This window comes from Equus quagga, chromosome 1 (assembly GCF_021613505.1).
Source record: "Equus quagga isolate Etosha38 chromosome 1, UCLA_HA_Equagga_1.0, whole genome shotgun sequence".
Taxonomy (NCBI): Eukaryota; Metazoa; Chordata; class Mammalia; order Perissodactyla; family Equidae; genus Equus; species Equus quagga.
Genome location: NC_060267.1, coordinates 16358962 through 16364114, shown reverse-complemented (window position 1 = coordinate 16364114; position 5153 = coordinate 16358962).

Sequence of the window (5153 nt, the reverse complement as noted above, 5' to 3'; positions counted from 1 at the left end):
CTGGCCGGATGGGCCCTAGGGGTTCTCAACCAGGTGATTCGCCCCCAGGGGCATTCCTGGAGAGGAAGTGCCTGAGGAGGTGTGTGAGGATGGGAGGCAGACATGAGAGGCGTGCAGGGCGGGGAAGAGGAGGAGCCCTGGACGGAGAGTCAGAAGGACTGGGCTTCTGACTCCGAGTCCTGACTCTGCCATTGCCCGTGTGTGTGTGACTTTGGGCAAGTGGCTTCTACCTTCTGAGCTTCGGTTTCCTCGCCTGTAGAATGAGGGCGGTTGGACAGCATTCCTGGGGTCTCCTCTGGCTCCCTAAGTGAGATTATGTATTTAAAAGGGTTTCCTTAATGTGAACCCGTGTTAGGATGCTGGCTCAGCTGTGGACCAGTTCTGGGATGGTGGGCGAGTCCCCAGTTCTCGCTGAGCTTTGGCTTCTCCGGCTGTAAAATGGAACAACGACACCTGTGGGCTTGTAGGGAGGTGTTGCAGATATCCATCGCACATAACAGATCATTCCAAAATTTAGAGGCTTAAAACAATAGTACTTCTTACTTCTCATGATTCTGTGGGCTTGCGGGGTGGTTCTACTTTTTGAGACGTTGTTGGGGGCGCTAGGGTGTCTGGAAGGTCCAAAATGGCCTCATTTCACACGGTTGGGTTTGGTGTTGGCCACCAGCTGGGAGTTTAGCAGGAGCTGCTGGCCAGGTTGTATCAGTCAGGGTCTAAGCCAGGCGTAATAATTTAGACAGATAAAATTTAACGTAAAGAATTAGTAACTCTAACTGGGGATTGGAGTAACCAGGGATGGGCTAGTAAAAAGCAAGAAATCTAAAGAATACAGGCGTTGCAGAGGTAAGGAGCAGCCCCTTCCCCTGTTCTGAGACAGGGCACCCAAGGAGGAGGACCCCTGTGGCCGAGGTCCAGGTCTTGCTGGAGAAGGCTCATGGCATATGGCAGTGGGGTACTGGCAGAACCTGCTGGAAACCCAGCCTTTTGAACTTGCTAGAATTCTGCCTTCCATGCTGCCAGGGAAAGCTGTTCATGAAGACATGTCTTCACCTCAAAACCACCTGAGAGGGATCCTGGGGGCTGCTGGCCACTGTGCACCACAGGGGCTGAGCTGTGGAGAAGCTGTGGGCGCTGCAGGAATCTGCCGAGAGGAGCACCCGGAACCAGGGGGGAGCCCCCTTCTTCCTGCAGTCTCTCTCCAGCACCCTCTGCTGACAGAGCTCAAGATCATGCCAGGGGACAATGGCAAAATACTTAAAGGGCCCCTCTCCGTTTTCACAGAGCAGGCGATGAGGGGTGAATCTGGAGCTGAGAGACAGTAAATTCCTAACTGGCATACAGAGACCCAGTTCTCCTCCACATGAGCCTTTCTCATGTGGCTTCCTCACAGCCTGGTGGCTGGGTTCTGGGAAGAAGGAGGGAAGGAAGCAGAGGCTGCCAGTCCTCTTGAAGCCTGAGCTCAGGTCACTTCCACCACGTTCTGCTGGTCAAAGCCGTCACAAGTCCAGCCCAGATTCAAGTGCAGGGGAAACAGGCTCCATCTTTGGGATGAGGAGCAGCATGCACAGAGAGGGGAGGGAAAGCTGGGGGCCACTTCTGAAGATGGCTATCACTGGAGGATTCAGTGAGACAAGACAAATAAAAGCTTAGAGGATAGTGTGGCACATCATTGGTACTCAAAAGTTGCTACTTGTTATTATTGTTGTTGTTGTTACTATTACTGTCATACTGTAGCAGCACAGCATTCCTGACCTCTGAATCGCAGGGGGCAGAGTGGGGCAGTAGAGAAAGACGGAGGCCGGAAGTCTGGAATCTTAGGCTCTTGTCCTGGTTTGGTCACCAGGGGTGTGTGGTCACGGCTCTTCAGCTTTTGGAACCTCAGTTTACCCACGTTTTGGGGCGACAACTGGCCTACTGAGTGAGCAAGAGCTTCTGCTGCTGTGCAGAGCGGGGCAGAGCCTGAGGGGCGGCTGGCTGGGTGTTGTCACTACCCCGGCTGGCCCTATCTCAGGCCTGTCAGCACAGGGGACCTGCCACCCAGACAGCTTGTATCCCTCAGCAGTCAGCAGGAACCTTCCAGAGAGGAGGCAGCGGGCTCTCTGTGAAATGTGGGAGGCCTCGTTCATTGGCCCATATCATCTTCATCTCTAGATGGTGGGGACGGGCCTGGAAGGAAGCAGGGATGAGAAATGACCTTGGATGAAGAAGCTTTTCTGGGCAGAGTTGGGGTTGGGGTAGGAGAGGGCAGTGGAGGAGAGTGTAGAAGTGAAGGGCTTTGTTTTAAGCTTTTAGGGGGCACTGGAGAGCAGTCCCCCCATCCTCCCCCACCAGCCTTAGGAACTTGTCAGAGTTTCTGGATGTTTCCAGGCTCTTTTTCCATCCCCACCTCCTCATATGCTATCCCCACGTCTGGAACCCATCTCTCCCTCCTGGTTGACTCCTTTCTTACATTTACCGTTTGCTCTAACATGTAAGCTTCACGGAGGATAAGCATCTTCAACTATTTTCTTCAATTCTATGAACCCAAGCTTGTATAACACTACTTGGTATACTAAGTGCTCGATAATTATTTGTTGATTGAATAAATGAACTGCAGGTCTTCCTTCTGGTCTCAGCTTCGATGTTACTTCCTTCAGGAGACGAGCTTTCCCTGGTTAACAACCCTCCAGCTGTGCTTCTCCTTCCCTCCCAGCGCCAAGGCCCAGGCCTCCTTGGGGCCGCACCCGTCCTCCATGAGAGGGGCAGAGTGGAGTTCACGGACTCAGGACAGCAGGCTCTAACGGATGGAGGGGATGCAGCACCAGTCCTGCCTGGCCCCTCGAGCTGGTCGGGTAGAATGAAGGTGCGTCACCTCCAGAGGCAGGCAGCCTCCCTGGGCTCCCCCGGGTGGCACCTGGATGACCTCCCAAGGCTGGCAGCCCTTACATACCCTCCCTAAGTCCCTGGGAAGGACGTGTCCCAATCCCAGAGCAGAGCAGAGCCCAGAGTCACTTCCCAGGAGGTCAGAACTGTGAAGGCCCTTGCAGAGCCTCTGGTCCAGCCCTCCTCTGACAGGTGTTCGGGGCACCTTGAGCCAGAGCAGAGCAGGAAGGTGGCGGGCGATGGGGCGTGTAAGAGGCTCTGAGAGACCATCAGAGCCGAGTGTGTTGGCTGCACGGCCTGTGGGCAGTGGAGACCCCCCTGCAAGGTCAGACTCATGTTTGATAAAGATCCTGGCTGCTGTATAGCATGAGTTGGAGGGGAGAAGTGCAAGCCTCCAACCAAGATAGTGGGGGTGGAGTGTGGGTGGTAGCAGCAGGAGAGGGAAGAGAAGGATCAGAGGGGCCCTTAGGAGGCAGAGAAGGAGAGCACCGGGGTTGACCTATTCACAGGGCAAGCGTGTGGGCAGCTCAAGGTTCAGGTCTGGGCAGCTGCATTGATGATCCTGATGGGGAGAGAGGAGGAGATGCCGGTGGAGAGGGTAGGACATAGTGAGTTCAGCTTGAAGGTCTGTTGGGTTGGGAGGATCTCTGGGACTGCAGTGGAAATGTCTTGCAGGGGCTGGGGCAGTGGGTCTGAAGCTGAGGGGCCAGGCAGGGCAGCAGGAGAGTCCTCAGGACTCTGAGGCACAGTTAGAGGATCCTAACCAGGGAGGACACCAACCACGGTGGCCACTGAGGGCAGGAGACTGATGTGATTGCCCAGTGGGCTGTGCAGAGGGGAGAGAAGGGTGCTGAGGCACTTTAAGGTTTCAGGGCAGGCTGTCTGGGTGAGGGACTGCCTGGGAGGAGCTGAGAGCCTGGCCTGCCCAGCAGGGAAGTGAAAGGCCCAAGACTCAAGGCTCAGAAAGCGGGAGGGAGAGCCGGAGGCAGGGAGCAGAGGGGGCTCGAGTGAGACTCCAGGAGAGAGTGAGGGAGGAGGTGGGCCTGAGACCGAGAATGAATGCGTTAACATCTTCCCTGGTTAGTGTGCAACTGTGCCTGGCACCCCCAAGGTTGGCGTGGGAGACAGAGTAACCAAAGTTTCTGAGCTTATTTTGTAGGACAGCAGGAGGACCACTGATGAGACAGCAGCTTGCTGACAGCTCCCCGCTGGATTCAATGTAGTGCGGGAGTGTTGAGAAGCTAGAACAACCAATTGTAACCTTTAGGCGTCACAGACTAAAAATCCACCATGTGCAACACATAACCTCCCTGAATTTGCACATGTGATCTATGAAGAAATATGAAAGACAGTCGTGCCTGTGTAGAGGACTTTTCAAACTTTAACCTCCAACGCCCTCCTACTCACTGTCCTACCCAAAACCCTAGACAAAACCCCCAACTTTTTTCCTTAGGGCGGGTGGGTTTGAGTTTTAGCTCCTGTCTCCTTATCAGGCTGCCTTTCGATAATAAACCTCTTTCCTTGCTACCAGCCTGACCTTTTCCATGGTTGGCTCTGCTGTGTTTCAGGTAAATGAACCCGTGTTTGGGTTCTGTGTCAGGCCCTCCTAGGTGGCGTGGTGAGGTGGAGGGAAAGGTCAGGGCCTGGAGGGAGGGTGTCCACTGGGGCTGGGGTTGGCCTGGGGCAAAGAGAGGAAAGAAGACAGGACTGTGCAGAAGGTGGCTGGGGCCCGAGGAGGGGAGGTTCCAGGCCTGGTTCTTCCAGAATGGGGTTCAGGGTTTCTCAAGGACTCCCTCCCAGGAGCTCCCAGACTCTTCCTGAACAGAGGACAGGAGAGGTCAGGCCATGCAGGGGACAGAGGGGCCATCCTGGCCTTGGGATTGAAGCTCTGAGGTGTCTGGGGATGAGGCAGGGTGTGAGGAGTCATCGATGGCATCCTCTTATTAGCCCCACGGCTTTCGAGGGGGCTGTCCGGGGTGCTGAAGAGGTGTGTGTAGGGGAGAGAAGGACGGACAAGGGGTGGGTGTCAAGGGCCCCTTGCTTGATGGGCAGCAGTGGTGGTGGTGGGGTGGGGTCCAGATGGACACACGGTGGCCACCCAAGGTGGCTGTTGGCACTTGTGGCAGTTGCTGCTGTGGCACGTGTGTGTGTGTGGGGGGGGGGGGGGGGGGGGGGGGGGGGGGGGGCAGGCAGAGTGAAGGTGTGACAAGAAAGCTGGGCTTGTGTGGGGGAAGGAGGCTAAAGCCACACACACACACACACACACACACACACACACACACACACACACA